This window comes from Ceratotherium simum, chromosome 32 (genome assembly GCF_057802395.1).
Source record: "Ceratotherium simum simum isolate JZ-2026a chromosome 32, ASM5780239v1, whole genome shotgun sequence".
NCBI classification, from domain to species: Eukaryota; Metazoa; Chordata; class Mammalia; order Perissodactyla; family Rhinocerotidae; genus Ceratotherium; species Ceratotherium simum.
This window is the reverse complement of record NC_141931.1, coordinates 21,557,509-21,585,379: the sequence shown is the minus strand read 5'-3', so window position 1 is coordinate 21,585,379 and position 27,871 is coordinate 21,557,509. Positions and strand designations below refer to the sequence as shown.

General features: G+C 46.1%; 1 protein-coding gene across 3 annotated transcripts in view; it reads left to right on the top strand.

Moving 5' to 3' along the window:
- The window catches only part of CAMK1D (calcium/calmodulin dependent protein kinase ID), a 408,286-nt gene that overhangs the window by 86,455 nt on the left and 293,960 nt on the right, over positions 1–27,871 (top strand). Inside the window, exon 1 of one of the 3 annotated variants that reach the window (XM_087420822.1) lies at positions 9,295–9,313. The exons of the other annotated variants lie outside the window; for them this stretch is intronic. The gene's annotated coding sequence lies outside the window, so the exon portion shown is untranslated. Of the gene's footprint in view, positions 1–9,294; positions 9,314–27,871 lie in introns of those variants that run through there. 3 annotated transcript variants of the gene reach the window in all.

Below are 27,871 nucleotides of genomic sequence, written 5' to 3'. Positions count from 1 at the left end.
GGCTAAAATAATCTTGAGAATCATCAGTTTCTGAGTTATCAAGAATTGACGTGTATTTGAGAGAGTTAGCCTCAGTTTCTTCCTATAAAAGTATTGATAAGAATTGTAAGGAGCAAATGAGATAATGGATTAAAAATACTTTGATAAGTACGACCAGCAATAGATATGCCAAGGCAGATTGTCAGTCCTTTAAACCTCTGTCCCTTGAGAAGAGTCTGTGCCTGGGACTGTGTCTCTGGCCCTTCTGAGTTGTAGGAGGGTCGCCATGGTAGTTCTGAAGGGCTCTTTACGCTGGTTGAGAGCTACATCTGGTCCAGACAAATAACAGCTGCCAAACAAAGGGAATGTGTTAAACGAGGATTGTCATGGCCAGGAGCACATTTGCTTAAGATCTCCAGAACTTTCTGGCTAAAAGGCACACAGGGTTTTGATAACTCATTTTGAAGCAAACCAAGTACCTTGTTCTCTCTCTTGGCCCCTTGAGAAGCTTGCTCGTGAATATGGGGAGAGCAGGAGGACCAGAAAGATGCTGCCACGTTTAAGCATGGGGTGAATAGTAAGAGTTGGTGGTTGGGAATCCACCGCCATGTTTTCTTGACAGTTGGAACTCTGGTAAGTTACTAGAGCAATGTCCCAACCTAAATAGTGCAATTATTTAATGCATGTCTAGACATTTTCACCTCGGTTAAAAAAAATGAAATTGTCAGTTACACAAGGGCGTCCTCGTTGACTTTTCCCTCATCGCTGTTCATTTTCTGAGAACATCGGCTGAGACAGGCTTTGTAACGCCTGGTGTTGTAACTGGCACACTGAAGGATGACGTATATATTTGTTGAATAAATGAGCTACAGAAGCATCTGCAGAAGCCGGGCTCCATTTGTATGACCATCTGTAAGTAGGATGACCTCTTGATTGGTCTTTATTCACATGAAGCTTATAAAATATGTGCTTCGGGTTTTTTTAATTGAAATTTTTATTGAGCTATTTGTAGATTTACATGAAGTTATAAGGAATAATATAGGGAGATCCTGTGTCCCCTTTATCTGTTTCCCCCAGTGGCAACATCTTACAGAACTATAGCACAATTTCACAATAGCACATTCAACAGCATGTTGACACTGATACAGTCCACCCATGTCATTCAGATGATCTGCTGATTTTATTCAAATTTGTTTTTTTAAACTGATTTTAAAATGGTGAAGTATGATTGGGGAGAGTAAAAGCCAGATTGTGAGCTCCCATGGCAAAGGTGGAACCAGAACTTTCTGGACACCCATTGGGTTGAGGCTGGTTCCCCGCTGCGGGGGAGAGCTGAGTGTGGGATGACTATGGGGGTCCCCAGTGGGGAGGAGAGGTTTTCCTAGGGTGGCCTGGGGCTAAGAGAAGTAAAAGACTGTTGGGCAGCCCAAAGGGTAAGGCGGGAGCCTTGTCCTGCATTTTCCAGGAAGGAGCAGCCCCCTGGGGGGGGACCTTCCAGCCTGTCACCCCCCTTCACTTGCAGCTCATGTGGCAAGAACATGTGCAGTGGTTTAGGGTCGCAGGGGCCCTAAGTCTGGTCTACACCCGAATCCCAGACCACACCCTTCCCCTTCTGAACCAGAATTTCCAGAAGGTTTGAGAAGAATTAGCCTCTGTCTTTGTCATCCTTTCCTTTCATGTCGTTGTTTTTCTTATTGGATTCAGGCAAGCAAATAATTAGGTATTGGAGGCTGGTGGTGCCTCTTTTTATTCATTATTTAGCAGCCTTTTCCCAGTCCCAAATCTCCCATGCCCTCAGCAGCCCACACAGCATCATGCCCCGAGTTAACTCTTTCCTCTGAGCCAGACCTTCCCTGTGGGGTGTGCAGGCAGCCGGGAATACACTCACTGCTTCCACTTAGGCATAACCAAGAAAGGCAATATTTGCATAATATTCTTTTATTTGGTTTGCCACCCTCTGCTGTAGATTTGGAAAATAAAAGACACACCTTTCATAGGAATTACTATTTCTTAAACAAATAACTACATAACAACAGCTTACTATGTGGGAACCCTGAGAACTTTTTTCCCAGGAATAGCTAATATAATAAAAGGCTTTGGCAAAAGTGCTTATGGTATGATATTATTTAATAAGGTTTTAAGAATCCGGTTTTTAAATTTGCAGCTTCTGGAGAAAATAATGTTATATTTTACTTGGAGAACAATTTCATTGAAGTGACCCTTTCATGGGATTTGGAAAATGCACATGTTAAATTATTCTTTTAAGCCTTTGCATATAATCACTTTTTGCAGAACCTTGTTATTTCTGGCAGATTTTTTTCTCTGTCTTCACTTTTTTGGTTTACTAGGTTATTCTTCTTCCTAAGTATTGAACATTTTCTTTAGGGCATATTCTGATATTTAAGTAAATGGATGAATACCAGAAAAAATGATAGAGAGTTTCTGCCTGACTGCTTTGAATTTTTCTTTGGATCCAAAGATATATCTCAGTGATACCAAATGTTCACATATTAGAAAGCAACCAGATAATTAGGTTTTTCAGATTGTCTCAAAATGTCCACGATTATATAAACACAGCTAGCCTGAGGGCTACTTTTGCCTCCCCGATTTCACAATGATTTTCTCTAATGCTTTTGAAAACTTTGACTTTCTATATAGTATACATTGGCTTTTATAAATTAGGGAAAGTGTGCTTTTTTCCCCATGTTGTATGAGATATAAAGATTTAAATAAGACTGTAAAAATTGGCTCTAATCTTGCCACTCAGAAATAACCAGGCTTTTTCTATGCATAAATAGTGAACACAATGACTTTCATATTGTATTGTTTCTTCCACTTCTCATTAAAGGACATACCTTGCACATTTTCTCATATTGTCAATCTTTCCCCAAAATACTATATATGTCTTTTGAATCCCAAGAAACCCTGTCCTAGCTTGAAGTGTACATCATGGCTCAATGCACTGCCACCTCCGTACTGAACAGGGCCCCAGTGTGGGCAGGGGTTGACCTATCTTCTTTCCATCAGGATCCCATTAGCGCCCTCTCATCTTCCTCCTTCCTCCCCATGTGTGTTTTTCTACATGTTTATTTTTAGTGCTACTTTCTCCTTGGCCAATGTCGATCAGAAGCTAGAGGCTGAGTGGCCATTCCTTGCCTCCAGATTCTCTGCGTGTGCCCAGGCCCCCTGCAGGCTGTGGGCAGCAGGCTTGCTTCTCTTGGAGAGTGGGAGTTAGCCCTGGTTTGGATCAGTGTGTCCAGGTACAAATGGGGGCAGCTTCCTTTATGGTTCTCTTGCGTGTTTACTTTGGGGCCTGATGTCACATGTTCTCCATGTTGACTCCTAACTGGAAACAGCATCTCATTCAAGATGGCGCACCCAGTTTTTAGTGGTCGGTGTGGGGCTGGCTTTGTGTATCAGGTGACCGCATGAAGTATGTCCTGGGTCGTTGATTAGAGCTCAGCAACCAAAAACCTCGGGGTTAAAGGTCAGGAGCTCTCCTGGCTGCCAGGGTGCTGGCTGAGGGCCGTTCAGCTCATAAGTACTGAGACTCAAGAAAGGCAGGACCAGAGCACCCCGCCCCCTCACCACCCCAACCTGGGTTCCCCACCCATCTCTCCACCTGCTGAATGGATCTCAGATTTCTTCCGTCACTGTTGGCACAATAATGAGCAAGATATGTTGAAATGCTGTTTCTGAGCTTGACTGCGAGTCCCCATTTAATCTGAAATGTCTCTGCCCTTCTTATTATTCTCCTTTCTCCAGTACACAGCTGTTTTATGTGTCTAACTCACTTGACTGAGGTGTGAGGGCATTTTCAGATACAGATGACATGCTATGCATGCAATGCCCCATCATTTGTCTCTATTTATTCCTGTCTAAATTTATCCTGTGCATTGATGGCTTAGGCACCGGCGAGACCCGTGAGCCTCAGATGGTCTGTGCACATCACTGATTGCTCAGCCGAGTGTGTCTTCTGATTCTTTCCTTCCTGTGATTAAAAACCTTCCTTCTCTTCCTCTCCCTCGAGCGCACCCCTTCTTCCTGTATGGAGGCCTCGTCAACTCTATTCCAGCCTGCCTCTCCTGGCTCATTCTTTCCTCTCCCTCCGCTCCTGCTCTCAGTCTCACTCTTTTTGTGTTCAGCATTCATTCATTCATTCATTCATTCAGCTGTTATTGGATATCTTCTATGTGCCAGGCCCACTGCTTGAGGCCAAGTGTGTAGGGATGAGCAGCATAGTCCCTGCTTTCCAGAAGCCCACTGCGCTTACCTAGGGAGCCAGGTAAGCAGACGAGTGTCCAAGGTGGAGATTGCTCTAATTGTGGGCAAATGCCGACGGAAGCACAGAGGGAAGTGGGCACAAGTCTGTCCAGGAGTCAAGCAAGCCATCAGTGGTGAACTGAATCCCTTGAAGAATTTGCTAGGCCACTGTGGGGTGGAGGGAAGAGGGCAGGTGGAAGGAATAGCACACACAGAGACTGGAGGCATAAACGATGTGGCACGTTGGTGAAGATTGGCTAGCAAGATGATCCGTGCAGAAATCAAGGGCAGAAGTTGTACTTGGAAAACGTAGGCTGTGGCCACATCCTGAAGATCCTTGTATATCAAAATAATAACATGGTCTGTATTATGTGTAAGACACTGAGCATTTTATAGATATTAATTCATTTAATCCTCATAACAACTCTAAGAGGTAGGAACCGGCATTGTCTCCATTTTACAGATGGAAAAACTGAGGCCGGAGAGGCTGAGATTTACATGAGGTCTTTCAGACAGCAGGAGTTGGAGCCGGGATTCAAGCCAGGGAGTCTACTCTCGGGGACGAGAAGGCTCCAAGTTAGCCCTCCTCACAGCCCAGCTTGCTGCCTCTCACTCAAGAGCTGGCTGTTATCCTGCTGGCTTTAAGGAGCCATGGAAAGGTGTTAAGTAGTGGGGGAAAAGATCTGAAATTTGCACAGATAATTCTTTTTCTTTAGAGACAGATGGAGCCTTGATCCAGGAAGACTGCTTAGAAGCCCCTGCAGCTGGAAGAATCTGGTGGAACATTCTTTTAGAATCTCTTTCTCAGAATCATGTATACCGAAAAGGCAATTCTGGAACTTATTTTTAAACCAGCATTTGTTTATCACAAAACATGCCCTAGGCTAATAGGCTAATAGAATTTAATGTTTGCATTACCTAATAAATGTGTTTGTGATTTAAAGTATTTTGCTATATAATAAAAGGAATTTTTTTTTTTTTGTGAGGAGGATCAGCCCTGAGCTAACATCCATGCTAATCCTCTTTTGGCTGAGGAAGACCGGCTCTGAGCTAACATCTATTGCCAATCCTCCTCCTTTTTTTCTTCCCCAAAGCCCCAGTAGATAGTTGTATGTCATAGTTGTACATCCTTCTAGCTGCTGTATGTGGGACGCGGCCTCAGCATGGCTGGAGAAGTGGTGCGTCGGTGCACGCCCAGGATCCGAACCTGGGCCGCCAGTAGTGGAGCGTGCGCACTTAACCGCTAAGCCACGGGGCCGGCCAGGAATTGTTTTTTTATTAGACACTTTTCTTAAGTCCCTTTGGACCTTCCTTTCACTTCTGGGTCGGGTGGGGGGCTGGAGGTTTCCCTAACAGAACTTTTGGGGAACCACTGGAGAGGGAGGAGGGGGAAGCAGGTTGTCTGTGACAGTGTCCCTAACTGGTACCTCTTCCATGAGAGTTGTTTGTTTTTTTTTTTACCATTTTTTCTTATTGTAGTAAAGTATACATAACATAAACTTTACCATTTTAACCATTTTTAAGTATACTGTTCAGTGGCATTAAGTACATTCACATTGTTGTGCAACTATCACCACCATCCTCCTGTTTTTATCTTCCCAAACTGAAACTCAGTACCCACTAAACAATAACTCCCCGTACCCCCTTACCCCCCAGTCCCTGGCAACCACCATTCTACCTTCTGTCTCTATGAATTTGACTACTGTAGGTACCTCACATAAGTGGAATCAGACAGTATTTGTCTTGTTGTATCTGATTTATTTCACTTACCATAATGTCCTCAAGGTTCATCCATGTTGTAGCATGTGACAGAATTTCATTCCTTTTCAGAGCTGAGTAATATCCCACTGTATGGATAGACCACAGTTGGTTTATCCATTCATCTATCAAGGGGCACTTGAGTTGCTTCCATCTTTTGGCTACTGTGAATAATGCTGCTATGAACATATATCAGATATCTGTTCAAGTCCCTGCTTTCAGTTCTGTTGGGTATTCCGTGAGGTTTTAACCCCTCCTAGATCTGAGTTTGGGAAGTATAATGTAGTTGTGTTCATGGCGTAGAAGTTGCCTCCTTCTGCCCTTCCTTACCTGCCATGTCTAATGAGTCATATTTAGTATAATATTAGAGGTGAGTTTCAGGAGGAGTGTTTTTAGAACTGGTTCTCCTCCCCACTTTTATGAAATAAGCATAGTGGACATTAAACAAGAAGCATTTACTGACAAATGCCAAATAGGAGGTGACTGCTCCCTGAGCTGTGGAAGTGCCGGTGGAGATGGGGGATGAGAGAGGGAGGGACAGCCAGAGCAGTGGTGATTTGAGCAAAGTCTGGGAAGTAGAAACTGGGAATTCTTGAGTTTGTACTTCATGGTGGTGCATGAGGAAGAGACAAAAGTCTAGAATGAATTTCAGATTTCTTGGGTGACTAGATGGTCCCCTTAACCAGGATGACTGGCAAGTGGGGAGGGTGATGAGAGATCACGGAGCATGCATCTATTTTGGGCCTCTCCAGAATCAGGGAAGAAGCCCCATGGGCCTGCATGTGATCTGCAGAGTAGGGCTAATTATAATGCAACTGCTGTTCAATGGAACTGGAAAATGAAATAAAGATACTGTATAATTAGTGTGAATTTAGATCCTTATTCAAAGAAGATGGTTATATTTCTTTACGGAAATTTCTCTTATCGTGTCAGGATTTTATATTTTGGGAATCTGTAGTGAAGGTTAATATGCTCTTAGTTTGTTTCAAAGGTAACAAATGAAACTAGGAGGGTAATTTGATGTTAAAACATTATAAGTATTTCCACCTAAATTTTTGTACCCTACTTTGAACTTGAATTTGGGATGAGTCAGTACTTTTACTAGCACCTGCTTTGTCTAGCTCTGTAAACCCCTTCTCAGCAGGCTTACCAATCTTCATTCCTAGCAAACCCGGCTCTTCATCTCCTCTGCTCCAAGTCCTGTTAGTATAGAATTGGAGTGAGGTGTACAGTGAGAGGAATGGATGTTATGGGAAGGGTAATGGGTTCCCTTTCCGATATCTTGATCTTGAGATGCTGGTGGAACCTCCAGGTCGGGGTAAGTAGGTGGTTGGATATAAAGGTCTAGCACTCAGGGTCAACCTGAGGCTTGAGGCAGCTATGGAAGTCATCCCTATGGCCAAGGGGCTGAGCTGGCCACAGAGAAAATAAGGCACAAGAAGAGGAAAAGACCCAAGAGAGAAGACTGTCTTCTTCTTTGTCTATTCCTGGACCCATTTTAGGTGACAGAGTAAGCGGTAGGGCCAAGATTGAGAGATGGCATCTGACCTGGACCATTCCACTATCTTCATATGCACAGTGCAGACTCCTGAGCAGAGGAATGGGACAGGCTGGAGGAGACAGGACGAGACATGGTAGCTACCTGGGCTGGGGGAGAAGAGACCCTGGAGGAGACTGTGAAGAGAGGTCGGGTGATAGGAGATTTAAGAGAGGAGGTGTGTTGGAGGTCAAAGGAGGACATTGAGGGAGGTGGGAGCAGTCAAGATGCCAGAGGGGGCAAGATGACTGACAAGTGTCCACTGTTTCTGGCTGTGTCAGGAGGCCCTCATGACTTTGCCGGAGTGGGTTCAGGTAATGGTGGTGTATAACCCAAGATGGTATTCTTCCAGCCTGTTCTCTCCTTAGCTCTTGAATTCCAGACACTCTTGTCAGTCTGGATGTGATGCTTCTTATCACTGTTCCTTACTAAAAATACCCTTCAGCAATTCAGAACATGTTCTAAAGACTTCTGTTATATGTTTTAAATGCCAATATTTGAACTCAGACACCTCTAGTCTTCTCTCTGGAGGCATCTCCAGAAAACTCATATTACCTGTATTTTTGAACAATAAAACGGGGTATGCTTTTATTTTTTGGGATTTCCAACGACTAAGATGCTTGAGGAGCCAGAGTTTGTGGGCATCTCCATGGATCACAGGGAACATGGATTTAGTGACCCTGGGATCCTGGGGGACCTTGGGCAATGTACAGTAATATCTACCAGTTCCCCTTAACTTCTCTCCCTGGACTGTCCTTTTTTTTTTTTTTTTTTTTTTTTTTGTGGTGAGGAAGATCAGCCCTGAGCTAACATCCGATGCCGATCCTCCTCTTTTTTATTTTTTATTTTTTTTGCTGAGGAAAACTGGCCCTGAGCTAACATCCGTGCCCATCTTCCTCTACTTTATATGGGATGCTGCCACAGCATGGTGTGACATGCGGTGTGTTGGTGCGCGCCCGGGGTCTGAACCTGCGAACCCCAGGCCGCCGCAGCGGAGCGCGCACACTTAACCACTTGTGCCACCAGGGTGGCCCCCCCGGACTGTCCTTTCAACCACTACCCTGGAAATCAGAGCTGTCGTGGATTCTGATCTTAGGCTCGCTGTTTCTGAGTTACTGCTGTTGTGTGAATCTGTTCCACTGACACTGATCATCATAATAATAGGTGCAGAGTACTGAGTACCCACTGTGTTTAGGGCACTGGACCCGGTGCTCAACATATGTTCTCTCATTTAATTCTTAAATTATTGCCCTATGAGGTGAGTGATATTAACCCTCTTTACTAAAGGAGGAAACTGTGACTCAGAAAATTTAAGTAGGTGTCTTGAAGCTGATGATTCTCAAACTTGAGCATCTGTCAGAATCCCCTGGAAGGCTTGTTAAAACATGATACGGTCTATGCAGGAGCTGAAACATAATGATGTACACCTGAAATTTACACAACGTTGTAAAACAATGTGACCTCAATAAATAATAAAAAACAAATGCAGTCTGCCAGACCCCACCCCCAGATTGCTGGCTAAGTCTCTGACTGAGCTGGAGAAGTTCCATTTCTAAGAAGCTCCCAGGTGCTGCTGGGTCTGGTGCCGTAGGGATCACAGTTTGACAACGACTGCTCTTAGCCACTCAGCTGAGCGACAGGGCGGTGGTTCACGCCCGGGCCTGTCTGACTGCAGGCGTGCTCGTAGTTTTGTGTAAGTGCATCTGAGGAACCGCATTGGCGGGAGGCCTGCTCACTGCCGGGGATAGACTCAGGGCCTCCTAGTCGGAGATTCAGGTGAGCGGCGATTTCTCTTTTGGGTGAGATCCTGGTGGCACGGGTGTACTGAGGCGAAGGGAGCATTTGGGGGGCAGGAGCTGAGAGACTGCATTGCCTACATAGAACTGAAAACATTCATCACATCGACTAAAAGTCGGTCTGCTTTATTATCACTCCGTGCCAGCAATTCTAAACAATGTCTGTGATAAATACTCTCCTCCCCACTGCCTTTATATGCCACTGCCTGGCAGCTAAAGATAAAAACACTACAACACCCTTCATTGTTGGGGCTCTGGTAAGCTCCCCATTCAAGGGCCTCATCTTCTACTTCTGTATTTTCTGCACATGCCTAAGTGCTTAATCCACATCTAATTGGTAAATCCTTCCTCCTTCGTCTCAGTTCTAGTGCTGAAATAACCTAATTTAAAATACCCGAGGAATAAGTAAAATGCTGTAGAGCTGTGCATTTGGTAGGTGAGTTTCATAGCCATCCCTTCTGTGTATCAGACAGTGGTCTGACCACTGGACACAGGTGAACCCGTTGAATCCTCACAATGACCTCTGCTGTTGTCCTTGTGTTAAGAGTGAGGACACGGGGGTGCACAGAGGTTAAGTAAGTAACTTGTCCAGGGTCAGACTGCTAGTGAGTGGGCGGAGCCAGGATTCCCACCAGGCAGCCAGCTACAGAGCCCATTTTCTTAACCACTATGCTCTACTGCCCCTCAGGCAGACAGTCGGTGCTTAATAAGTGCACATTGGATGGTCACATGTTAGTGGGTAGGCATATTAGATGCCAGCAGTCCAGGGAGCTCTGGTCTCCAATGGGAGCGGGGTGCTGTGTGAGTCACTTGCTCTACTCGATGGTGACTCTGGGTCACTCAGGGGGACGGGAGATCCCTCCGTGTCGCATCGCATCTTTCTTGCAGGCTGCCGCAGCGTTTACCTCCACTGTAATGAAATGTGTTTTCCCTTGAGGGGGTGGTTATTGGTATTTATAGAGCATCTTATAGCTGAAGAGCTCCAGAAGCAACAATTACCTCTTAATCCTCTTAGCATCTCTCTGAAAAGAGGGAAGTTGAACTGGTACGGCCTGCTCCTCCTCCCTCTCCTGGCTCTCTCCACTCCTGTCCCCGTGGTCTACAGAATGCACACAGCAGCAAGGTGCAAGGAGGAGCGGGGACATTCGGAGGGAATAAGTCATTTCTTGCAAGTCACGTTCAGAGCCAGGTGGAAGGGTAGGGCTCCTTGTGGGGGCTTCGAGGTCAGCTCACCCGCATCTCCTCTTCTGCTGGCAATGCTTTGTACTACAGGTAGCTAAACGGAGAAATAACCTTCTTCCTGCTAAAGAAATATCCGCAGCCACTTCCACTACCCTCCTTATGCTCAACGAAAGCAAGTTTGAATTATAGGATCTTGTTTTCTTCTCCAGCAGTGAATTCATCTGTCTTGGCAGCTACAGTGTTCAAGACAAGCTTTTCAGAGGAATAGCAGAGAAAATGAAACGGAATGAGGTCTGGGGAACGTTCCTTCGGTGTTAGTGGTTTTTTCCCATATGCATGTGTATATTACACACATTTGCATCTAGGCCTGCTTCTCAGCAGCCTATGGGGCGAGCATGAGAAACAGCGCCTGGTTGTGACTGTCTTTGTTATGCATATGTAATCGAATTCGGCGGCAGCACCTGAAGACGTACTGAGAGGAGATAAGACTGATGTTGGTCATCCGAACACATCAATGGAATGCCATGATGGTGCTGGAGGGTTCCTTGTTTATGCCAATGTTTTTGTGTTACTAAGGGTGGAATAAAGCCTAGATAAATAAGATCCGCTATTGCCGAGGTTCAGGAAGTTTTCAGACATTAGGATCTCCTATTTCAAGGGTGTTAATAGTTATTTCTCTGGCCAGATCATGGTGCTCGCTGAGTGTGCAAAAGAGATAATGCAGTTAGAGAAATGCTCATCCTTAGTTTCCTGTTCTTTTTTTCTCATGATCCTTCATTATAATGTCTGGCTGGATTAGTTTCCTCCTTCTTGCCATTAACCACCTCTGCCCAGCCACTTCCGGTGTGTGTGTGTGGAGCAGGTGAAGCCCCCAAATTCCAGACTTTGGGAGACTCCCGTCTATTGTTGTTGAGGGGCCATCGTGTGGTCTCATGCTTTTGTTTTAAAACATTTTTATTTTATTTTTTCATTTTTATTTTTTGCTGAGGAAGATCTGTGCTGAGCTAACATCTGTACTGATCTTCTTCTGTTTTGTTTGTGGGTCACCGCCACAGCATGGCCGCCAACGAGTGGTGTAGGTCTGCGCCCGGGAACCGTACCAGGGCCACTGAAGTGGAGCGTACAGAACTTAACCACTAGGCCACGGGGCGGTCCCAATTTTTTTTGTGTGTGTGGGGAAAATTAGCCCTGAGCTAACATCTGTTGCCAATCCTCCTCTTTTTGCTGAGGAAGATTGGTCCTGGGCTAACACCTGTGCCCATCTTCCTCCACTTTACATGCGGGATGCTGCCACAGCATGGCTTGATGAGCAGTGTGTAGGTCCACACCTGAGATCTGAACCCTAGAACCCTGGGCCACTGAAGTAGAGCACACGAACTTAACCACTATGCCACCGGCCTAGCCCCTGGCCTCAATTTTTAATTTTTTTAATGAGCTGATTTCGTACCTGGGGAGCAGTGGCTCCAAGTTCAGGCTGGTGCACCCAGCCAAGGTTCTGAGCCCTGAAAAAGGGCAGACTTACATTCTGACGGCTTCACTCTGTGCCTATCCACATGTCTGTCATCCATAAGCTTTGCAATGGGAAAGACATACTGCACCAGCTGGGCTCTGAGCTCTGGCTCTCCCCCAAGGCACCCACCCCCTCTGCTGTGGTCCCCTCCCCTTCTCCCCTCCTTAGAATGTTCTCTGCAGCCAACAACACCCAATCACTGTTCCCTGTCGTGTTTCACCTCCAGATAGAGGAAAATGTATTAAATATGTGTTAAGAGAAAGGAAGGCCAGTCAAGGAGATTCTGGGATGAAACAGGAAGGAGGAAGCACGCAATACTTCTGCCTTCTTCCCTCCAGGAAGGCAACGATGCAGAGCTGTCATTATCTTCCACAGAATTATAGGAGAGAGCCAGAGTTCTTGGAAACGCCAGGGAAGTCAGGGAGCGCTTCCAAGACGGCTGAGGGAAGCCAGGAGGGACATTAGCTCGGGGGAGGATGAGCTCATAAGCGGGGACCCCTGTGCAGTGGAAATAATGACTTCCTTTGGCCTCCTCTGCGGAAAACAGCTTCCAGGGGATGGCTGGTGGAGTTAAGCCTGGCTTGTGGCTTTCTTAGATGTTCTCCAGGTTTCTGACATGTGTCAAGTGGCTTTAATGGAGAGGTCGTTCTGCAACTGCTTATGTGGTGACCGTGACTCTGTGCAGCTGGGCGTGTGCCCGTGGTGGGCAGGTGTGAGCGGAAGGAAGCAAGGACCTTCCTTGTATGCCCCACTGACATCTGTGTCCTTATTGGTCTCTTCCTTTCTCCTCTGACCCCAGCCATTTTCCTTTATACCACCAGCTACCATCCAGTGTGAAAAGGTTTCATATCCAATTATCATCCCGTGGGGAAAGATTTCCTTTGCAGATTTGTGTGCTGAGCACAGCAGAGCAGAGAGGAACCTTTCTGAAGGAAATGCTGTAACATTCTGCATGTTTTCCCTGCTGCTCAAACGGGTATTTCTAAGTAAGAATGCAAACAGGCCCGAAATAGAATGTATTAGTCAGTATAACAGAGAAGCGAAGTGTATTTTTAGCAAATGTGACTAAAGCATATTATTGGGGTGAGTGAGGGAGACCGAGGCGAGAGAAGAGCAAGGTGGTCAGGGGTGAGGGTCTTGGCTGCCTCGAGCTGTCCCCGGGGCTGAAAGACTGATGTGGCCTGAGGATGCCTGGCCGGTAGTGGCTACTGGGCGACTGAGGGCTCCTTGAGGATACCGTGCTGGTTTTAGAGCCCTGTCTGTCATGGAGGAAGTGAGTAGAGCCGGGCAGTGTGGTGAAGCCTGTGGTGAAGTCCAGAAAGGCTTGTGGCAGCAAACCCACCAGGTTGCGTGGAGAGGCTCCCCCCCAACATGACTGCCATCAACCCCTCTCTCAGTGGAGGATGGGGCAGCCTGGTCAGACAAAGCTGTGGGGGCTGGAGGAAGGCAAGGCAGGGGGGCTGTGAACACTGCAGCAATCCTGGAGGGAAGTTGGGGACTTATTATGGGGCCTCCCCCACACCACCCAAAACTCTCTATAATTCAATTTCTTGGTCTGCAAACAGAGTGTGTTAATACTTCCTCAGGGAGTCATGAGTCCAAACAAGGTCACAGATAAGGGAAGCTTGGACCTTTCAGAAGAAAATTGCTCAAAATACCAAGTTGTAATATTATTTTTTTCCCTGCAGATTAGCTAGGGTTTAACACCTGATAGCAATATGAGTTTGTGACGGCCTCTTGTAATGGCACTATTCGCGATAGAACAAAGTTCAACCCCAGGCGGGTCCTTCTGGTGTCCATCTGGGGCTCTGCCCAGAGGGCCTGATACCCAGGCAGTTTCCCCTCCTAGAGGTCCTGTGGCTGAGCTCCAGCCCTGGGGTCTGGTCTCTCTGTGTTGGCCAAGTTCACTCTGGGATCCTCAGCTTTCCCGTGGGTCCCTGACACCCACTCCCATGTTCTCCCTTGTAGAAAATGGCCATCACCGTTGTGATGGTTAGTTTTATGTGTCAACTTGACTGAGCCATGGGGTGCCCAGACATTTCATCAAACATTATTCTGGGTGTTTCTGTGAGGGTGTTTTTGGAGATTAACATTTGAGTTGGTAGACTGAGTAAAGCAGATTGCTGTCCCTAGTGTGGATGGGCCTTGTCCAGCCAATTGAAGGCCTGAATAGAACAAAAAGGCTGACCCACCCTTGAATAAGAGGAATTCCTTCTGCCTTTGAACTGGGGCATTGGCTCTTTCCTGCCTTTGGATTCGAGTTGAGACATTGACTCTTCCTGGGTCTCCAATCTGCTGGTCTTTGGGCTGGTCTTGGGCTGGTCTTTGGCCATCGGCTCTCCTGGGTCTCTAGCTTGCCCGTTGAAGATCCTGGAACTTGTCGACCTCCATAATCACATGAGTCAATTCTTTATAATAAATCTCTTTATTTGTTGGTACTCTTTCTCTGATTCTATTGGTTCTCTTTCTCTGGAGAACCTGACTAATATAATCATCTGCCAAGTCAAGTCACACTTTGTGGTCCACCCAAAATGCCCCCTTCTCTATAAGAGGATTTCATGAGAAGGCAGTGAGTGAGCAGAGCGGTAGAACTTGGGGTCTCTCCTTGTTTAGTCTTTGTATAACTGGCAGTGGGTCGGACACTTATAGCCATGGGGTCTCCACTTTTAGAAAATTCGATGCATAGGAATTTAAACCTATGCCAAAGGAGAAATTAGGAGTTAATTTTTCAGATTAAAATAGGATTCTTCACCAAGTCCTTTTAATTAACAAGTTCCCTCTTTTATTTGGAAAATTTTGGTTGACACTAACCCTTTCAGGAATACATGGATGACCTCAAATGAACTATCCCTCTCCTACTAGCCTCTGCTGCATATCATTGAGTGATCTTATTGATCAATTCATGAGGTTAATAACTTGTTGACTTATTTCACAGACTGTTCTCTAACAACTGGTGTGGACCGGGGAGTTGCCCTGTGGCAGAGTGAGCTTTGGTTGATTTGTACCTTTTTTTGTTTATTTGGACTTGATTTTATTGGATTCAGGCTGAGTCAATCCTCGAGTCCTTTTCTAATCATTTGATGCCTGCAGCAAGCCTCAGCTCACCGGAGTAATGATTCATATCCCAGAAGAAAGGCACCAGGTAACTGGAATCATTTCTGCTGGGTCCTACAAGGGACTCCTGTCATCAGGAAGATGGTATCAGGCTCAAAAGAGTTCTGAAGAGTCAGTGGGACTGAGATTTTTCTCTCTGTTATGACAGCAGAACGCTGTGTCCTACACAGACCCTTGCCCATATTCAGCAAACATCAATATTATCTAAAATGGAAAGTGTAAATTTGGGGCAGTGCATTCCCCACCCTGTAAAAATACCTATTAATATATCCTTATTAAATAATAAGCAAAGCTTATGGGTTCATGGCTTCTCCATTCTTGTGTTAACAACCTGGGCATTTCAGGATCTCCAGGGCGACTTCTGATGACGAGCACAAGCCTGGGAAATACCCTCTCCTAGGGCCTCAGGAAATCTGTTTCCTAAGCTCCCCTCCCTTCACAGGCGTCACCCGCTCTAATTCTCACGAAATCATTCACTCTAAGGTGGAAGTGACTGATAACGACTTAGTATTGTGCTTCACAGAGTTAGTTGCAAGTCCAGGGTAAAGTTTCCAGTGATAACTATTTAAAGGATGTAGATTTTTTTCCCTGAGGACAGAGGCTTTCCAAGCTTCCTGAAATCACAGGGGTGGGTGCCCAAATCATGTATCTGGTGGTGGTTAAATACACCTGCGGAGTCTTCCATGTGCCCTGGATGAGTATACTATGAGAAAATAACTTTATTTTTAGAGTCTCCTACCAAGCCCGGAACGAAGGGCTGACTCGGCTTCTCAGACCGCAGCATAAGCAGTGACTCTATGATGCTGGTGCCGGAGTAGATTTTTTGTAGACCGTCCACATGACGTGAACTAATGGAATGCATCCCAGCTGTTTTCTTTCCTGGTAGTTACTGTGGTGTATAACCACTCAAGCTATTTATACCCCTCCAGGTAACCTCCACCCCTCTCACTTCCGGGCTTTTATCCCGGGCTCTCACATACTTTTGCCTGAGGTTGACCATCTGCCTGGGCAGCTGTTCACAGGCGAGGGCCAACTCGGCAGAGAGCCACGTGCTGCCGAGAGCTCAGACACCTCGGAAGCTGCTTTCCAGCCTTCTGCACAGGGGAATGTATGGCTGGACATGGTGTTCCTTGCTCTAGATAGCGTGGGACAGCTGTGCACGGGGCAGCCACACTTGCAAGTCCCGGCGCTAAAGGTGTTGGTGACACCTGGCCTGGGAAAGAGCAGGCCAGCGCCACGCTGGTGTCTCCAAGTGTTTCTGGGTGCAATTTTGATGGCCCCCCTGGGAGAGCAGCACTCCTCATATGCCACAGCCCTCGCCTCTGCTGTTAAGCCTTAATTGGGCCCGGGAAACCACTCCTCCCTGCCTCGTGCGTGGAGGCAAAGGACTTTCAAGAGACGTTGTTTTGAAATGAATTAGGGTGTGATAAATGTGAAACAGCAATACTGCCCTTGGAACTGTCACCAAAGCCAGCTGCTTGCAGGGCCCTGTGACACTGTGACTTGCTAGATTCTTCTACCACCTGTGGCTGTTTGGTTCCTGTGGTGTGGAAAGAGAATTTGGGGGCTGCTCCAGCTTAATTGGAAGGTGGGGAAGTGATGGAGGGGAAAGAGGGTTTAAGGCAGAGGGAGGAAACAGGATGGGTGTTGAAGAAAAATATCAGAATGCCAGGCCCGCTGGCCCTCGGTTGCTACTTTCCTAGTTAGGCCAGGCTCACCTGCTTCATTCACTATGTAACGAAGAGGGAAAGAATGCTGTGCAGACGTTGGAGATTTGATAAATGCTGATTGAGTTGGACACAGTCAGATTGCCATGGCCCATTTCCATGCCTTTCACAGAATCATCCTGCCCCATGCACATTCGCTTGTAACTCCGGGTCCCTGGAAGGTATGAGTGTGTGTGTAGTCTCAACTGAACGTTTGTGTCCCCCCAAAATTCATATGTTGAAATCCATCCCCCAATGTGATGGTATTAGGAGGTGGGACCATTGGGAGGTGATGAGGCCATGAGGGTGGGATTAGTGTTCTCTTCTGTAAAGTATTGTGAGAGGATTAACTGAGATGACATACGGTATTTCGCACAGAGCCTGGCACAGAGAGAATACCCACTCGCTGTTAATTGTTTAAAAAAATCATTAAAAGCCCTGTAGTGATGATTCTCAGTCATCTTCTGTTTAATACATTTCTAACTTGAGGCTTAATTTTTTTTTTTTTTTTTAACGTGGCCTCTTTGAGAAGGATCATTATGGGCAGCATTGACTGTGGATTTCATTGCTGTAGGTCCCAGGCCGTGTCCTCCTGCTCTGGGGCTATTCTCCCAGGTGGGAGGTTTGTAGTAGAGAGCCTAGAACACCATCACGGTGGGTTCCCTTCACTAGGAAGCTGGAGTAACAGAAATGCACATGCAGCTGCCGTCATTTACAGCAGTAACTGTTCACACAAGGGCCGTATGGAGAGAGGGGAGACCTTCCCAATCCAGGGAGTTGGCTGCCTCTGCCCCCATAGTCATCCGTGGGCTCCCAGCCTGCCCATCTGGTGCGAGTGAGTGGACTGGCATAGGCAGAGCTTGGAGCTCCCCTCCGCTCCTATCCCTGCAGTTGGCCCCAGGTTGTTCATCTTGCTGGGCTGACTTTGCAGCCCCACTCCTGCCTGTCTCTGGCTGAGCGTGGATTTCCAGCTTCCATAGCCCGCTCTGTGCTTCCCGGGCGGCCAGCTTTGGCAGGTGTAATGTGGTTTTATTAATGAATAAACCCTTGAACATTTGCTTTATATGTTCTTCTTAATAACTTAATAGGGCGTTGTGACGTGTGTACTGACCCATATAGGCAAATCTTTTCGTGACACAATCTATAAACAACCCTTTTGCAGTCTCCAGTCTGTCCCTTGGGCTGTTCCCAAAACAGATCTTGCTGGTGTCTCCTAGAAGCAAGTGGCAGCGGGGCCAGTGAAGTGATTCTGTGAGGGTTGAGGGGCCCAGGCTGAAGTCTGGAGGGGGGTGGGTGCCTTTGGGGTGTGCACAGGGGCCCTGGTGAAGATGTGGCAGGTACCCACAGCCTGCCCACTTTACAGAGTGTTAGGGCAAGAAGGAACCTTCCAGGATCCCCTTGTTCAAGTTCTTAACCTTTCTACATTGTGTAAAATATCTGATGCAAGCTGTGCATCCTCTCATGAGAAAAATGCACCTATGCACACACACCTGCAATTTTGCAGACGATTTCAGGAGTTCACTGACTGCCTGAAATGTACTAATGGACCACACATAAGGGACAGCTGAGCCAGTGGACTCTGGATCCTCCCTATTCCCTTATTCACTGGTGCACTCGTGTCTGACCACTTAGCTAGGTAGTGGCAAAGCCAGAGCCAGGAGCTCGCTGAACTGGCCTAGACTCTCAATGCATTGCTCTTTCTACAAACCCACAATGCTTTCACCTAACCTTTCTTCCTTGCTGCTCTCAGTGACATCCACATGGAAAGGACTATTGTCTTATTGCATCTCAGTGTAGACGGTTTATTCCATTTGCTTTCCTAACGCAGCTAAGTTGAGGGGAGGCTTCATTACTTGCCCTCCTATACCCCAGTCTGTGATTCAAAGTTAGTTCTGGGAAGACAAAGAGGGAGGGAGGGTGTGTGACATCATTGCTGGCCACAGGGGCTCAACTATCCCACTTTGCTTGACGTTCCTTAGTTAGTGGTAGTTTGGATATAGAGAATAAGGTCATTTTAGAACAGAAGGTATACTAGTTTCCTAGGACTGCTCTAACAAAGTACCACAAACTGGTTGGCTTAAATAACAGACATTTATTATGTCAACATTTTGGAGGCTGGAAGTCCAAAATCAAGGTGTGGGCAGGGTTGGCTCCTTCTGAGGGCTGTGAGGGAAGGATCTGTTCCAGGCCTCTCTCCTTGGCTTGTAGATGGCCATCTTCTCTCTGTGTCTCTTGACATTTTCTTCTCTCTACATGTGTCTCCTTGTCCGAATGTCTCCTTTTATTAAGGATACCAGTCATATTGGGTCAGGGCCCACCCTAATGACCTGACTTTAACTTGATTCCCTCTATAAAGACCCTCTCTCCAAATAAGGTCACATTCTGAGGTACTGGGAGTTAGGCTTCAACATGCGAATTTTGAGGGGACACGATTCAACTCATAACAGAAGGCATTTGCTGATTGACAGGTCTAGGTGACCTTGGTGTCCCAAGCTTGACCTGGTTGAATGCCCTTTCCATAACGCTACACTATCAGATTTATTGAGACTCCATTAGATACGTTTCCTGTAAAAAATGACAAGACAAGTCTTTGGAATGTTGGAGAAAAATCTTGATTTTCCTGGAACATTTTGCAAGTTTGCCGAGCACTTACCTGACCAATAAAATCTGCTAGGGGGTCGGGGTGGAGGAAGTAAATCTGTAGGCTCAGCAGCATTCATTGGAGGGTTAGGATTTTCATGCTTGAGTCAATGAGGCTGTGTTTTGGAAGAATCTCACATCTTTGTTCTAAATGTCTGACTGCCCAGACCTGATCCCAGTTGTGCTATGGTCAATGAGAATGAACTTTCCATTGGAGTTACATTTTTATAAATGGTGTCAGTTATGTCCTAATTTAGGAGTGGAGAAATCACACTTTCAGAGAACGAACACAGAAGGAGATTAAGACACCACCACCAACATACATAGGTGAGGAATTCATGAGTACATTCAATTTCTCATGGAGGAAAGATGAGTTATGTCTTTTAGCCTAGAATAGAGCCTGTGACATCAACCTGTTTGTATCTGTTTTACGTTATTCATCGTATGTGGGATGGGATCAAGCAGGTTGAAGAGGAGCTGCGGCAGTGGGGTCACAGGTGTTTTCCGGTGGAAGCCACTCCCCTCGCCCGAGCTTTAGAAGGACAAATGGAAGATGCATGTTGTTTTAGAATGTGGGAATTGCGATTTGGGGACCCTGAGGGGAATTACCGTGTGAAAGTAATTGAAGGGATATTATAGGAGATTTATCCTTGGACTTGAGACCTTAAGGCGATAAACATCTCTTCAACACAGTGCTTGTGGAGGGAAAAATACTGGGCCTGCTAGTGGTTTCCAAGGGGAGCTGTAAGTTGCGTAGCAAGATGGGATGTCTCAGGACTGGCAGGTGTTGTGTCAGGACTGACGAGAAAAATCTCAGCCGTTTATAGCACAGTACATCAGATGAAGGTAAATACTGGAAGAAGCTTAAATTCAGTTATAGAACCAGATTATCTAGGGTGGATTATCTACAGGAAATGTTGAATCCCAGGCTAGTTTCACTCTGTGTATTTTTGGCATGCGGCTTATTTTTGAGTCATTTTTCCTTCTGAGCTGGTGTGTGCTTAGATAGTGCATGCTAATTTTTAACATTAGTTTTATACACACTCAGACACACACATTATACTCGAAAGTCTTATATAGTAAGACGAACCTGCTGCCTCCCTGCCCCCCCCAACCCCCACCATTTCAGCCTAGTGTGTCACAAAGCCTGATATTTTTGTATTCACTTGCGTAGTATTTGCTGTGGCCTTAGATTTTGTTACTTTTCACCTTCATTGGTTTGATTGATTAAGAGCTGGCTATCTCATTGTTTTGATTTTGAGACCTAGTAGTGAAACTGATGCTAAACACAAACTAGAAATCAGTGGGGTAAGAGTGGCTTAGAGGTGGAATTTCTATTTCAGGTGAAAATCTTCTCATTTAGACTTAAAAGCACCACTGTCGGGGCCGGCCCTGTGGTGTAGTGGTTGAGTCTGGCATGCTGCACTTCCTTGGCCCAGGTTCACAGCTTCAGATCCCGGGCGCAGACCTACACCGCTTGTCAAGCCATGCTGTGGCGACAACCCATGTACAAAATAGAGGAAGACTGGCACAGATATTAGTGCAGGGCTAATCATCCTCAAGCAAAAAAAGAGGGAGATTGGCAACAGACATTAGCTCAGAGTGAATCTTCCTCATTAAAAAAAAAAAAAAAAGCACCACTGTGAAATCCTTCAATTAGAAAAAAATGTAAACTGTGAACTTGTGGGCTGAAAACTTAGATTCTGATTACTTCCAAAGCAAGTACTTTTTCCCCCTCTCATGAATTTCTCAGAACAAAAATTTCCTGCCCCAGTTAAAGCCCATCCTGTTTATGGAAAACAAAAATGCCTTCAACTTTTTTACTGCCTAAAAAGTTCCCAGATGCAGACAAATATTTGTTTCTTCTCACTGCCGTATGGACCTCTGACTTTATAATAATGTAGGATGTAGCAATGACATCAATTTTAGTGACTGTTTAGAATGAGCTAAATGTTATCGAGGAATATTTCCAATTCAAACAATGATATGCCTTTTTCAGTTATCCAAAGCACTTCTATTTTAATGGGTCAGTTCTTTCCAGTTTTTTAAATTTATCTTAATTTTTAAAATCAAAGAATTTTCCAGTTAAGGAAGCAAAATGTTTAGCTGTCTAAGAAATGCAGAATGCCAGAATGGTTCATTTGGGTGTATTGCTCATTTAAGGTTTTATGTTCTTGGGAAAGTTGGAGAATAAACATTTAGGCAATTTTGAAAGAATGAAACACTCCAGTATGTTACATTAGTAGGATAAAGAAAGAAAGAATGTACAAGACAATTTATTGTTATCTGTCAAGGATTTAATGATGTGAAAGATTAAAAAAACTGGAAATATATATTCACCTAGTGTAGGAAAAGCTTCCTTTTTTCTTAAATGCTCTTTTTAAATGTATGTTTTCTTAAATGTTCATTTGTTCTCTAAAGGATGTGGACAGGTGTCTTAGTAAATTACCTTGGTTGTTAATGTCTTTATGAAGTTCATGTTCAGTTTTAAAACTTCAGACTTTTTAATGACTGTATTATTTGGGGTTAAGATTGACTGTAAGTCATAGAAAACTACAGATAACTATGAGTGAAATAGGATAGGGGCTGTTTGTCTCTTGTACAAATCCTGGTAGGTGATCTAGGGCTGGCGTAGTTCTTCGTGATGTCAGGGACCCAGGTTCCTTCTAGCTTATTGGTCTGCCTTAATCTCATGGTGCAAAATGGGGGCATCCGTATCCCAGGCAGCAGAATGGAAGAAGGGACAGAGAAAAAGAGGCAGAGGGCACCTGTGAACTGGCTACAGCTTATGCAGTTAGTCATGCTTAACTGCAAGGGACCATGGGAAATAGAGTCTCCATTCTGAAGTATATGGGTCTAGCTCAAAATCAGGGGCTTTTTCCCCACAGAAGGAGAGCGTAGCTAGTGGAGAACAGCTAGCAGTCTCTGCTGCAATAACAAGCTCCAGCTATAAATACAATAGAAACAGTCCATTAATAACATTTAAAAATAAGTTGAACTTCTTTTTGTGGTTGTTATGGACTTAAATTCTATTAGCTTTAAGATTTGGTATGGCCCTATATAGCAAGACCCGAAGTAAACATTGTTTGTTTAAAATTACGAAATGCAATTATTCACACTCTAATAAATTTTATTTAAATGTGTCTATCTGTACCCCAAATGACTGGGGTTGAAAAGTACACAATAATTTCACCAAAGCCTAGTTTATGAAAATTGACTAAACTTAAGCCAAGGAAGTGGCAAGACAGTACGAATTAGTTGATTAGACTGGAAGGTACCTAGGCTGGAACAAGAGATGAAGGACAGTGCAGGAATATATTTATTTGAGTGAGGTGAAGAAGGGTGGGAGGAAAGAGAGAAAACAGAGATAAGAGAAAAATGTGAAGATAGTTAGAAGTCGTAGCAAGGGAAACTTCTGTGATGATTGGGAACTCCTGACCAGGGTTCCAAGATGATAACCTGAGCCAGACTGAAGGAACTGATTGGCCCTGTGGCCAAGATCTTAGACGGACCACCTGATACCCACAGAACAAAGGGGAAGAAGACTTCTGGGTTATCCAGGTAGAGAAGCCCTTAGGCCACGACAGGTGGGTTTTGGTAACAGAGAGAGGTATCCAGGAACTCCTTGGCTAAGATATGGCTAACGTCTGTATCCACTGATGTGCCCAATTTCCAACTTGAATGACACCTGGATTTTGAAGAAAGGGACCACTTCAGGAGGCGTTGAGTTTATTCCCATTACTGGATGTCTTTAGAGAGAGGCCGGGAGACAGCTGCTTGGTGAGTGGGGTTGACACAGAAAAGACTCTGGCTTCCAGATTGGAGATGGGTGATGGGGAGCAGTAGGGAAGATGACCTCTGAGATTGAGAGTGGATGGAAAACTAACTGATGTTAAGACCCCAAGCTGATCTTGGGGCCCCCCAAAAACACCAAAGGCCTTGTTGCCATTGAACACCAGACTTTATTACATTAAAGTTTGTTGGGGTGCAGTTCAGTCCACTGCGGTCCAGCGATTGAGAAGCAGTAAAGAGAAACAATAATGATACTGCCTTGCTTTGTATATAGAATCTTTTTCTTCCACGGAATGTCATCTAAGTTTATGACTTCTGTCAGTGTTCACAGTAGAATTTAGGTAGCAGATATTCATGCACAGTTTTAGCAGAGGATAAATTAAGGCATCGATTGTGAATGACTTGCCTTGGGTCATACCTGACATCTACTTTCTTGGCTTCTAGATGGGCCTTTGTTTTTGCATCCATATCAGACTTACTGCTTTATAATCAGTTATGTTATTTGTTGATTAATAGGCTAGATGCAGGAGGGATGGAAAGGGGATCAGGTAAATAAAAGCTTCCTGGGTAGTTCTCCATATTTTGTCTTTTCATCAGTCTGAGTTCTTAGAGCCGAACTGATGCGGTCACTTAGGGGGACCAGTAACCTTGGCTAAGATGTGGATGGATGATTCTGGGTCACTGCCAGGAGCCTACTCCTCTTTCTCATTCTGATAAGAACCGTTCTGCTAAATCATTGCTGCCCACAATCCATATCTGCATGCATATTTCATGATTTTCTTACTTCTGAAAAAAGTAAGATGAAAAAAGAAAGACTTGTCAGAGCCGAAAGCAGAAATGAACACTTTCATGTTGCTGGCCCTGAGTGAGCTATGAGGATCGATTCTCCCGCCAAATGTGAACCTCTTACCAGGAGACTGTCCAGGGAGTGGCACACATGGGGTTTTATGACAGGATTTGGCTGGAACGACACATGAAGGACTGTTTTTCCACTCTCTTCAATAGTTGGGTTGGAAGTAGGGGACTTTTCACCTGAGAGAAGACCAAGGAGAACAGAACATAGAATCATTGGCGGATGGTCTGCCCTTTAGCTGTTAGGTATTGAGGAAACCCTTTCACAGGGCACTGATGGGCATTCGCAGCCCTATTACGTAACAGGGTATCTCTGCCAAGGCCTCGTGTTCAGTTCCAGAACCCTTACCAGGCATGCTGGGACAGACACACTGTCCATGGCCTGTTGAGGAGAAGGAGTTACAGGAAGAAAAACCCTCCAGGGTCATTTAATGAGACCATGGCACAGCCAGGATGCCCAGAGAGGGTGTGGTTTTGGCTCTGTGGAGGATCAAGAGGGGGAAAAAGCCATAAAACTTCTTTTCTCTCTTGGAGCAGAATCATTCACTGTGTGTGCCTCTCCAGCGCTGGGCTCACCTACTTTTAGACCTCACTGGGGATAGAGTCAGAGGAGGTCCAGCGTCACCCAGGGTGCATCTGTTCTGGTGGGACAGGTGACCAGCAGTGGGAGCCTTTCCCTTGTGGGATTGGAGGAGCCCTTGCTGTCACTGCCACTGCTGGTGACCTGCCTTGCTAGTGATTGAGAGTATATTTAGTATATAGCAGAAAAGACCAGGCTTTGAGGCCTGCCACCACCCTTTGTCTTGTGACTTTGGGCAAGTTATCCTCTGAGCCTCCATTTGGAGAGGATTATCTGTCCAAAGTAGCTTGGGACGTTCTGGCAGTTTGTCGTCTAGTCAGTCAGTCTTTGAGAAGACACCAAGGGGTGGGTTCTTTGTGAGGGACTTACTGATGAAGTAGTGCACCACGCTCTGCACCTCACATTTTGTTGGTTAGGCGTTATGTTGTCAAATTCCCTGGTTAGGACAAAGAAGAGGAAATTGTTCTGTTATTATATGCCTACTTTGTGAACACTTTCACATAGATTGCCTCAAGTAAGCCTCACAATTACCTGCTATGGTTGGCATTATATTTCTCCTTTCAGATGAGAAAAGTGACGCTCCCAGAGGCAACTCGCCAAAGACATCTGGGCTGATAATGGACGTATCCAGCATCCAGATCTATGCCCACTTGACTTCCCTGCCTATACTCTCTCTATATTCCACACGGTCTCTCAACTCAAAACCATTCTCCTTACACAGAGATGAAGGAAAACACAGGGGAAATGGAAATAGGGTAGCCCCAGCCTATGTGGGTAGCAGCAATGCCCTGTTTATTTTAGTTCATAATTTTTTTCTATAAATAGTGCTCTGGGGCAGAGTTTATTCATTCTTCAAATTTCTATTGAGCCCTATTATATTCAAAGCACCGTCTACTGGCGAAAATTCACCGGGGGTGCAGTGATTCAGAAAATCTGGTTCTTGCTTATACTATAATGAGGGACATAGGGGACTTTACATATGCTCAAGTCCTGGTTTACCTGGGGACATAGGTTGCCCTGTGCTAAATGCTATTCTGTGCCCTTATCCTGCTGTGTGCCTGGTTATGTATTCATTCATGTATTCATTCCAGCTCTGTGCTAGGTGCTGAGAGGAGAGTAAAAACAAGAAGTTACCTGGACCCCGTTCTCCAGGAGCTGATGGTTTATTTGAAGAGATAATATATCCCAGAGATTCTCAACTGGGGGTGATTTTGCCCCCCAGGGGACATTGGGCAACGCACGGCAACATTTGGGGGTTGTGTGTGTGGCTGCTAGTGTCTAGTGGATAGAGACCAAGGATGCTGCTAGACATCTGACAATGCACAGGATAGCCCCCCACAGCCGGGAATGATCCAACCCAGTGTCAGTGGTGCTGAGACTGAGAAACCCTGGTGTGTCCCAAGGGTGTATTCCCCAAAAGCCAGCTGGTGCTGTTGGGGCAGCGTGTGATAATTGCCCAGGTGAGCAGTACCAAGATGACAGTCATGGAGGAGAACCCACAGAGCTGAAGTCTCAGGGAGAGTTCAAAGGAGGCTGGACTGCCCGTGAAGCGGAATAGAATTTAGGCCCCTGGAGGGAGGAAGGGCAGCAGGAGTGGGTCAAGGCTTAGAGAGGAGTGAGTGTAGAGGAAGCAAGGCAGTGGGAAGACCAGCCTGCACGGGGCAGAGGCTGCGTGGGGAGTTGGGACTAGAAGGTAAGGAGGTGCAGTGTAGACTCTGGGGCAGAGTGACACCATGATGGATGCGGGGTTTTAGGAAGGTTGCTCTGACGGTGTGAGTGAGGCTGGTGGGAGAAAGGCTAGTCGGAAGCAAGGAGACTCCAAAAGGGAGAAGGGGGACGTGGTGCAGCAGATGGAAAATCAGACGGCAATCCATTGTGAGAGCTGGCAGGAACATTGGCCATCACCAGCCTGCTCTCAGTTTACCCGTAAGAGAATGAAGTGCAGGCAGATCAATGCCTTGGCTCAGTGGCTTAGTGGAGGCAGGCCTGGGTAACAGCCCAACCTTCATTGGGTGGGTTTTGTCCTCGCATTACACAGGGAATTACGTGCCTTCTCCATACCCTCCCACGGTAGGCGCTGTCTTTATCTGCATTTTGCAGAGGAGGATATGGAAACACAATTTCAGTAACCTGCCCAAGGTCCCATCAAGGGGGTGGCAGAGCAGGCTTTAATCTGAGCAGGTTGACACCAGGAGACTTGCTCTTAAGCAGTAGCCTTGGCCTCGCTCCCAAGCCGGGGCAGCTCATGCTCCATGAGGCCAAGCAGCCTGACTGCTGGCTGGCGGTGGAAGGGACAAGGGGTGATTCAGCGGGCATCGTGAAGGAGGAAGGCACAGGACTCGATGCCTGGCTGCCACTCGGAGACCTGCGTGTGCCTGAGATCCTGCGGGGGTTATTCGTTTGCCCTTTCCATCCTTCTCCCCTTGGAGCCCATCTTTACTGCAAGAGGGAATTGGCTTCCCTGGCCCATTGTTTCATTCATAACGTAGCATCTCCGCATTCTCTGCCTTGGCACAGGCTTCATCGGTTCTGCGCTGTTGCCCATTCAGTGTATCAGTGTGTGTGTGTGTGTGCGTGTGCATATGCATATATGTATGTGTGTGTGGGGTGTGCATGTGTATGTGCATATGTGTGTCTGTACATGTGTACGTGTTTGTGTATGTGTGTATGAACGTGTGTATGTATGTGTGCATGCACATCTCTACGTGTGCGTGTATGCGTGCATGCGTGTATGTTTGTGCCCATGTGTATGTGTGTGTGTGTAGGTGTGCGCGTGTGTGTACTGCTGGGATCGTGGGAGGAGCGTTTGCTTCTCTCCCTGCCTGAGCAGCTGGGTGGCTGTAGATAATGTATTTAAACACATTCAATGAGATGCGTGAACCAGAAACAGTCCTGGGAGCCGGGTTACAGCCAAGTAGCAGGTCCCTCTTGGCAGCGTGTGTCACAGCTGTCTGGCAGCCTGGGCTACTCTTAACAAGGGAGAGGCGGGCGGGCAGGGAAGGCACCAGAGCAGAGGGAGAGGAGGGCATGTGGGAGAGAAGACATTGGCAAGAGCCAGCTGGTGGGGAGGTGAGGGGGACGGGGAGCATTTGGGAGTAGAGATCTTATCACGAGACAGAAAACTCCAGTGAGGCCAGACTTGCTGGGCTGGCTCTGCCCTTT